General features: G+C 43.4%; 1 long non-coding RNA gene across 2 annotated transcripts; it reads left to right on the forward strand.

Moving 5' to 3' along the window:
* Positions 1 to 3,997: 3,997 nt before the first annotated feature.
* On the forward strand, positions 3,998 to 8,832 carry LOC129385874 (uncharacterized). Of its 2 annotated transcripts, none has more exons than XR_011891386.1 (3): positions 3,998 to 5,260; positions 6,243 to 6,370; positions 8,432 to 8,832. It is a non-coding gene; the product is annotated as an uncharacterized lncRNA (long non-coding RNA). The 2 variants fall into 2 exon arrangements; XR_011891387.1 differs by having other exon boundaries at positions 3,998 to 4,320.
* The last annotated feature ends 1,329 nt before the right edge of the window (positions 8,833 to 10,161 follow it).

Below are 10,161 nucleotides of genomic sequence, written 5' to 3' on the forward strand. Positions count from 1 at the left end.
AAGTGCTTAAGTGTACTGAAAAATTGTTCTTGTGCATTCGCTTTATCTTACTTTCTTTATATAAAAACAAATTAACTAACATTCCGACTATTATGAAGATCATTTGTTTGCCAAAAAGTTGGAGAAATTCTCGATCACGCGCCCTGGTCAGCCAATCGGATAGCTCGCCCCACTGACGTCATATGGGTGATTTCGGTCATATGGGTAGGGGCGGCTTAAAATTCCGCCGAGCAGTGTGCTGCGATCTTATAACCTTATAATAATTTACACACTTTATGCGGAGCACTTAGATGTGTCAATTAATGATCAGAAGGACCTACCCTAACGACTCAGTACGCTTGTAGAAAATCGTCAAAAGCGTTTCAGGGTCCCTTTAAAGGCGAGTATTTGCTTTAATTGGCCACGTATTGTAGGTGGGCTAGTGAGTGGCAATGAGCATAAGACCATTTTGTGGTCGGATAGTCCATCAAGTATGTCTACTCGCGACTCATTTAAAGGTCGACTGTTACTGACAAATTCAAGGTCCAAGATGGAGGATGACGTTCCCTGTACACGAGTTGGGGCGGCAACAAGCTGATCAAGGTTAAAGCCAAGCATAATGTCCAGTAGTATGCTTTGAGCTTTTGTTTCAGGGACAAGGGAACACCACTCAATCTCGGGAAGGTTAAAATCACCAGCAAGTACAATCGAGCCCCCGTGCACGTGCGATTTCATATAGTCAAGTAAAGATTCAAAGCACACGCTTTCAGCATTCGGGGGCCTGTAGAAGACGCCCACTTTAGCGATCGTGTCTTGAAGATGCACGTTGCACCACAAAGCTTCAGTATCTTTTACGTTGGGCATAGTAGAAAAGTGGATCCCTTCCTTAAAAAGAAGCAGCGTGACACCCCCACCGCATGATTCCCTGTCATTGCGCACTATCGCATATCCTGGGGGTACAACTTCCTTATCTGAAATACCGGAATGCAGCCATGTTTCTGTGATACTGACGATATCAGGTGCATGTGCCAGGAGTATTGCTTCTATACCTGATCTACCTTATTAATGAGACTGCGAGCATTTATGTTGATTATTGTTGCTGACTTCGGCTTCTCGTGATACGTGGCTCGCTTGGTAGATCTTTTTTCATTGCCTTCTGCTTGGCGTTTTTTGTTACCGCCATCATTTTATTGCGGTTTTCGTCCCAAGAAAAGAGCCTTCCCTCTACTTTAACCTTATCATACACAAGGCGTACTTTTTCCTGTCGATCACGATTTTCTTTCGTGTGAGCCCACAGCTTCCTTCTAATTTCTCGGATAGGCTGGGAAAAATCCTCACCGATGGAAATTTTGGAGCCTTTCAATTTTGAGCAGTTTTTCATAATGTTGGTTTTATCTTGGTAATCAACAAGCTTCATTATGATAGGCCTGGATTTTTGCTCATCGCCCTGCTTTAGCCTACCAAGACGGTGAATGCGTTCGACTCCCGATATCGTTACGCCAAGTACATCCTCGAAAATTTCCTTAACTACAGTTCTTTCAAGCACTTGAGTCGACTCGTTTTCTCGTTCCTCGACACCATATACGATCAGATTAGAACGACGGCTTCTGTTTTCGAGGGCATCTAGTTTTTTGGCCATAATTTTAATGCTACATTCAATTTCAGCTACTCTGTTGACACAGTCAGTCACTTTAATCTCAAGGCCAGCAATTTTCTCAAGCTTTTTATCATGCGCATTGAGTTTTTCATTCGTTTCTGCTCGGCCATTTTTTATTTCACCCGCGATGAGCTTCAATTGAGCGGCCAGCTCTTCAAGTGTGGGTCCCGGATTGGACTCGACATCGCCACCCAGAAGCAGTAAGAACCGCATGCACACTAAACATTTTTACGCCCTTATGGGTGTTAAGAGGGGTGCTTTCTGCATTTACACCCCTGTCCACACCTTTTTAGCGCCCTTTTCGGTCAAAACACCCTATCACAAGGGTGTACAGTACACATAGGTGCGACTTTGCTAGAAGAAGGGTGTTAAATCGACGACTGAAGGGTGTTGAACGCATTGATGCATAAATCTAAGTAACGTGTACACGTCCAAGCATTGAGCAATGTGTGTAGGTATTGCATTTTTAATGATAAAGCATTTTATGGCCTTTCAGGTAGGAAAGATCGCGTTCTCCGCAACAACAATCCATACGGGACCCTGCTCATGTCAATCTTGTCATTTCCCTTGAAAGCATTCAGAAAGCATTCAGAACCGCGCCGCCCTTTTATTCTCTCAAATTATTCACGTCATATTAGCGTCACGTCCATGAAAAGAACACTAGGTCAACCTGACCTTTGGTTACGTCGTAGGTACCTTCGTCTGTGTATTTTTCATAGAAAATGGTACTTTAACCCTTCTCTTAAAGAAAATATTTCACCGCACCAAGTTGTATCTCGTCTCGCATCGACCATCAACACAAAATTGATGTGCCATTCTTCCTTTTTGCCAAGAACAGCCACTGAATGGAACCGCCTTCCCGCCTCCACAGTCTCAATTTGTGACACCACTAATTCAACATCGCTGTTCAAAGTGTCTTACAGTTTAATTTTCTATTCTTGCCCTGCACTGCAAATATTGTATACTTTCACCCCTTCTTTCTCTTGTGTCTACTAGGCCTTGAAAGTATATTATACATACTTTCAAGGCCTAGTAGACCCAACAGAAAGAAGGGGTGAAATTGCGGCATTATTGCATTATTTACCCATAATTGCTCATAATTAACTTTGTTCTATTTACTGTCTTCTGTATCACTATTGACGTCATACAAGACGCTGATGACGTCAGTAGTGATACAGAAGGTAGTAAATAGAACAACGTTAATTATGAGCAATTATGGGTAAATAATGTGAATTAGGGTGGAATAAATTCGGTTAAGGTTCGTACAAACTGTAGCAAGGTGGATTACGGCAGATGAAGGTAGAATTGTGAAGACACGTGACAATGTATGACGTATCATGGTCACGTGATAATTGCAAGTGTACATCCATGAAGTGATTAAGTTTTCGCATTCCTAAGTGACTGTCGATCTTTTTCTAGGATTCTGATGTTACTGGCATGACGGCCACTCCAAAATGTATCATCAAGAAAATGTACGCACTTTCACTTACAATTTAATTATCACTATATTTTGTGCTCACAATTATATTATCATGCAATTAAACACTTCTAAGACTAACTGCAGTAGCAGAATGAAAACGAGCGAGCAACTTGCACAATTCTGTACGAATATTTCGGTGCCCTTAAAAGCCCAACAAGAAGTGGCGAAATTAAAGAAGCTGTCTGGATACATTGCTGAACAAACAGGGACGTGCTATTAGACAAGCCTCTGATGTACAATGGCATCAACGTACAATTTGCTTGGTGAAGCCATAACGAAGACATTTATAGCGGCGAGATCACGCTGGAAGTTCTCAAATCCGAATCTCCACGTACCTTGCCTAAGTTATTCAGAGTTTTACTAAGCTACTGGTCTGCCTTCTAAGCGCATCCTCGGACACAGTTTGTAAGGCTCAGCCTATATATTAGGGGCTGGTGTCGTCAAAGCTGTAATTGCTTATCCACAGCATACGCTCTTACAAACGCATTCTTCAGTCGCCTCATGAATGCTTACGCGTCGCTGTCGCACGACCAAGATGTGAGGGTCTTTATCGAGCCAGGATATCGCTGTAACTACGCTGTGACCTCGCAAGGTTGCTTCGTTTGGACGCAGCGAATAATATATTCGCACCAGCAGAAGAGCGCCGATCGTCTCGCTCACGGTCCCGATTTGTGTACTGTACCCTCAGTCATGCAGCGCCGACTGCGCCCCCCCCCCCCAAAAAAAAAATATGCTCGGCACGAACCGTAGTAGCAACTACCCGCCTCACCGCTCTTGTTTGGAGGCCACAACGAAGCAGCAGCTAACAGGCGGCCATTCGAGCAAGCAAACCTGCCAGAATAAACGTTCAATTTGCGCGCCCGCCACCCTGCCCAATGAAAAGCGACCGGAAGTGACGGGACGACGCTGTACAGTCACTTCGGCGCGCGGCACGATGGGAAGGCGGAAGCTACGCCATTATTGCATTCTTTAGCTACGTGAAATGCGTTCGCGTCTCGCGCTGTGCGACATAATTTTAAACGTGTGATTAGTTTTGTGCGCGGTGTATAAAAAGGTGTGGCCCGTGCTTTGTGTATTACTCGTGCTCCACTTCAAAGCAAAGCGTTCGTACGCACTGGAAGATGGATCCACGGACGCTGAGACGAGCAGTTGCAACGTGCCCTGTGTCGGCGGTCGGTAGTACTGCCATAATGGAAATTTTCAGGCAAGTGTCCATTTATTTGGTATTTCTTTGGTTTGTTACGTGTTTTTGTTCGCTCTAGAAGTATCTTACTGTGATCTCGTAGCATAATTCACTAATGTAAGAGCAAGAGCAGCTGCACTCCTAGTAGGGCAAGTTAACTACCTCGATCGCGCCCCGTCTTACATCGGGCGTGATGCGCCTGCATAGTTACGCTTTTCTCAGCGCTTCAACGTTCATAGATGTGCTTGTTTTGTGCGTTCAGCGCGGCTTCTTGTAATACGGTCGCTCGCACTTAAGTTAAATGTGGTCGACCACTATTGCGTCGCGTAGAAAAAGGACGACTGACTTTGCCACCTTTCGAAAGAACTGGCGCGGTATTGGTTCTCCCTGATGCGGTCGCGTGCTGCTGTTGCTGCTTGCCGGGCGCCTTCAGCATGTTTTCGGCTCGCTTTGTCTGTGCGTGTGTGCGCGCTCGCGCTCGGCTCGATTCGTGTGTGTGCGTGCGCTCAGCTCAGCTCGCTTTGTGTGCGTGTGCGTGTGTGTGTGTGTGTGTGTGTGTGTGTGTGTCTTGCGCGCGCATACATACCGGTTTGTATGGGCCGGCGTGCTTGCGTGTGTCTAGTGCGTACGTGTTTTGTGAGCGTGTTTCTGTGTGGGTCACTGTGTGTGCGTGCACGTGTTAGCGTGTCTGCCTGCATGTATGTGTGATTGTGTTTATCAATGTGCGCGTGCGTGCCTTTGTGTCTGCGCTTTGAGAGTGCGTATATTTGTGTGCGCGCGAGTGCGTTTTGTGTGCGTGTGTATGTATTGCATAAGGCCCGTAGAGTTTTACTCGCAATAAAACTCTTCCAATTTGGTGCAGCGAGTGTTGCCGCCTGAAAGCCGAGTTTGGTTTCAAGCCAACCTGGACAACTGCTGTATCAGGCGCTGTTTCTCAGGAGGATCAGTGGGAAGGCGTCAGGTATACGCTTCCTCCTTTTTCCCGCCTCTGCCCTGATGAATCGATATCCTTGATTGTTATTCTAAAAGAAACGTTATATCCAGAGCACAAATAAATGATTAAGAAATATGGTAGTGCGTTTCGCCATTACACTAATTCTGATCTTAAAGACGTGAATTTCCCATTAGCCCACATTTCCGTTGATGCATACAACCGCTGAAATTGTGAACAGCAGGTTATTCAAGACCCCCCGTCCTACGTATATAGCAATTGTCTTCGGGAGCTTTATTGAATTTTGAAAATTTGAAATGTTGTTGTTGCGCTTTAGAGGTATCATATGCAAGCTTTAGGTCCCTCCGGGTAGTTTGCATGCTCTTCGAGAGCTGTCGCCTATAGCCCTATTGAAATTCGTAACTACAGTTTGGAGCACTAGGGAAGCTAGAAGGCTTGTCCTGGATCTCGAGAAAGTGTTTAAGCTGGAAGTGTAGGTTGAGGAGTTTAGGGTTGGTCACACGAAGGCTTTTTATGCCTTAGCAGTAGGAGTGTCAAAGGATAAAAAATGCAGTGTGTCAAGCGTGGGAAGCTGCTTATGTGGTAGAGGCTTGTGTGTGTGTGTGTTTGTGCGCGCGTGTATGCATGCGTGCGTGTGTGAATTCGCTCCTCACAAGGGAGTGTGTGTGTGTAAGTGAGCTACTTCTTTGCTGGTGCTATTTGCCAAAAATTGGCAAGAAAACACAATAATCAATATAACTTGAAATAATAAGCTATGCAAAGCATGCTGGCACAGTAGCAACAGCAGCATATGAGCATACAAACATGCAGCTGTGTGACAATCTTAATGCATGACTGCAACATCTGGAAGGAAGCTTGCTTCTTTTTTAGTAAGCAGCGCAAAGTCCATATTTTTTGCTTTTCTCGTGCAAACCAAAACGAGGCTCATTACCAGTGATCTTGTCTTTCATTCTAATAGCATTTGTTTATCTTAGAGTGTTGTTTCTCGCAGGTCATGCAGATGATAGCATCAATTTCACAATGCCCAGCCTTGGTGCCCTCTATTAAGAGCAAGCCACTTGCGTTCACCTTCGGGCAGATGGTTGATGTCTTCTAGGAAGCAGTTGGGAAGACTACATTGTAAGTAGATATAGGTGTGTAGTTTAATATAGTAAGTCAAGTTATAATTTAAAACTCTGAGGCTCTTTGGCGGCCTAAGCTTGATATCATATGCAGTTGTGTGTGTATTTAAATATTGCCGATTGTAGTGCATACTGCAGGTATGACTGTTGATCCAAAGCATACACTTGCATTTTCTTGATGGCCTTTCATAATGAGGATTTTCTTTGTGCAAGAATATTCACAGATGGGGGCATTCCAGCATGATATTCTTTATTGTGCATTCAGTGCTAATTTCGTATGACCTTCCTGCTACCAATGTTTTTGCAGGAAAGGAATATTTCCTTTCTCTATGCAATGAGCTTGTTATTTGCTCGTTGCATTACTTGTCTACCCTTAATTTAATCCCGTATAATTCTCAAAACCTTAATATTTGAGCTGTTTTTATTTCAAATACAATATTAACATGCGCCGGATTGCAATCTAGACTGCAAGGGATTTGAAGAAACTACAAGAAACTAGGACCACTCATGGGTGTTAAAAAACATTTCCGCAGGCATTGCACCTATTTGTTGTACTGAGCTAGCTGCTCATGAAAATTGCAAGCATATGTCATTACATACAGTTTTGCAGGATATAGCAGGCCTATCATTGTCGCTAAGCACAACCTTTCCTCATTTGCATCATGAAAATCTGCCTCATGCTTAATTTGGGACAAGTCTTGAAAAATGAATGCTTCATAATTTTGAAACTACACAAACTATTGGTTGGGGCTTGGCAGTTTTCAGACTTGACCATGTTGAACCTAGCCATTACAAGACGAGAAAAAAAACATGCACAGGAGGACTCATTCAATCAAATGCAATGCTGTGGTCATTTTCCATGTGGCAAAATGTACTTTTAGGCGGGGGAGGGCGGGTAGCCAATTTACAACCATTGCGACTCATGCGGGTAGTGGCAACACAGGATGAGAAATGGTTGTGGCTCTGAGGTTCATTGAATATGTGAACACTTATATACAATCCCTCCTCACCCCCCAAGTGAAGGGTAACCGTGCAATATATTTTGGGCGGTAGAGATGATTTTTTAGGAGACAAGAAATTTCAGGCTCTAGTTGAGATGCTACACAAAGGAGGACCATGTATGTATTCACAGAATAACATAAACTGCCTACGAGGGGTATCACAGTTTAGAGCATGAAGTAGAAAGTGGGAGCATGACGAAGGATCATAAGTTTATTTAAACTTATGATCTTTGAGAATACTATTTGTCACCGTTTGCCAAGCTAACCTATTGAAAGAAAGGGGCCTGCTCTAAAAAAATAGTTAACACATGCTAAATTTTCAAGGAAAGTATGCCGAACTGTCAATTATTACTAAGTTAGTAAATAAGAAATACACAATAAATTTTAGGATACAGAAAGGGTCTAATAAACTGCATTGGGGAGTTGGAGATTGTTGGGCTGGATGCATGTATTGCAGGGCAAATGATAATGCCAGTGGGGGTTCCCTCATTTTCATTTTGTGTGCACTCTCTGTAAAATTACTCTTTGTCTCCTAGTGTAATAATGTTGTGTAAAAACAGCCATTTTTTAATGTCTTGTGCATGTCAGTCTTAATATGCCATATCCCGTAAGGTTCTCAGCTGCAGTACTTATAAAGTGTAATGCAGAGATATATTCCACATTTCATGCCAATTTTATATTAAGGTCACATACACACTCTTGGACAAATTTCTGTTGTTGAGAGATGTCATTGGTAGTGTCCTTAAATTTTATTCACTCTTATTTTCTATGGTGAAAAGGCTACTGTAAATTTATTTGCTTTTGCTGCTGTATGTGCCTCGTATTCACAGTGACATAGTGGTTTAGTGTTCACAGTAAATGCTATTCCTAAATTTGCAAAATAGAAATTTCTCCTACCTTTCACCTGTCTTGCCCAGTTGCCTGAGCTGTTCATTGTTCCCAGTCACATTAAGTTTGTTACTTTCAGGAGCTTGTTGCCTTATCAAATTTTCCACAGTGCACATGTGTAATTGCACAGACTGAACTCTCATGATTCTCTTCTTATTTTGTTAATGCAGGATGCAAGATTCCAGCAATGCCATGCGCTGCATTTATTGGTCAAGATGCTCAGAGAATGGAGTCCCTGCACCTCGTGGTGAAACGTGAACATTTTCTTTCTTTTGGAAAGCTAAACGTCATTTGCTGCATCAATTGCATTCTTGCAGCTCAGATGTGTACTATATTTTTTCTAATTTTGAATCAATTAATATTCACTGTTCAGTATAAAAATGACGTACAGTGTGAAGGACAAGGACTGCGAGAGATGACATACACTGCGCTGACTTCGAACAATATTTTATTGCGTTGCCACATCGTGTGTTTATACACAAGAAGGGCCATGTGCAGAAAATGAAAGGCAGTCACAAGGGGTGTTCTAACAGCAAGTCATTGTACTAAAACATGGTCACTAAAAAAAATCACAATTTCTATCTGTGGAGATACAAGACTTCACTAGGGGTCAGCGTGATAGATGGGGCAATAACGCACACACTACCCATTTTTCTGGTGAAATAAGCATCAATAATGTACCGGGTGAGCTGTGTTTCGCTAGAACTTGCGTATCTTCAAAGAGGGGCATGCAGCGGCAGTCCCGGCAATGAATGCCCAAGTGGCCTTGAACAGTGTTATGGACGTTATAGTGCACTTTTAAACGATCATTTATGCACCTGCCTGTCCGTCCAACATATTTACTGCCTCAAAACGGGAATATGGTAAACCACATTCGTTACACATATCGCAAAACGTTTTCTGTGCCCGACAGAGCAAGAACTCTGACACGATTTAGGCGCGTTTACACGCTTACAGAGCTTTGCCAGCTTTTCCGGGGCTGTGAAAAGGACTGGGATTCCTGGAGGTTGCCAAATCTTTTTTTAGCCTATCGGAGACATCATGCACATACGGTAGCACTGCGAACCAGTCTTTCAACCGGCTGGTTCCTTGTCTGAGTGCGCTCATCACGTTTTGTGCCCTTCAGAAGCTGTTCCGCTATGGCTGAAATTAAGGCCAAGGGGTAGCCAACCCAAGAAAGGCGATCAACCTGTGCAGCAAGACTATCTTGCATTTCATGTGAGCAAGATTTATTGAGGCTGTTAACGAGGCAAATCTTTACAATACCTCGTTTAACAAGCTTTGAATGTGCAGAGTTAAAGGGCAAGAGTGACTTCTTCTCGGTTCAAAACACTAGCCCACCTGTTTATTTGTAAGGCACTTGCCTGAGATCAAGAAAGCGCAAAGAATCATCAGTGGGGACCTCATTTGTTAGTTCTAGAGGCTGCAGCTCTTAAAGATCTCCAAGTCTCCCAAGCAGCAGGCTCAAAAGCATGATCAGTGCAATCAATAAATACCAGGTAGTCGTCCACAAACTTGCACACTTTGACAACGAGAGACGCATCTAGGGGACCTTGAATATTTCAATCATGATTAGCTAGATAAATATCACTCAGTGGCGGCGCCAGGCATGATCCTGCACAATATACAAATAAATGGTATTTGTATAGGATCATGCCTGGCGCCGCCACTATGTTATATTTATCTCGCTCATCATGATTGCAATATTGAAGGTCACCTAGATGAGTCTCCTGTCAAAGTGTGCAGGTTTGTGAATGACCACGTGGTATTCATTGATTGTGCTGATCACGCTTTCGAGCCTGTTGCTTCGGGAGTCTTGGAGATGTTTAAGAAAGCCTCTACAACTAACGCATGAGGTCCCCATTGATGATTCCTCGCGCTTTGTAGATCTCAGGCTGGT

This window comes from Dermacentor andersoni, unplaced genomic scaffold (assembly GCF_023375885.2).
Source record: "Dermacentor andersoni unplaced genomic scaffold, qqDerAnde1_hic_scaffold ctg00000059.1, whole genome shotgun sequence".
Taxonomy (NCBI): domain Eukaryota; kingdom Metazoa; phylum Arthropoda; class Arachnida; order Ixodida; family Ixodidae; genus Dermacentor; species Dermacentor andersoni.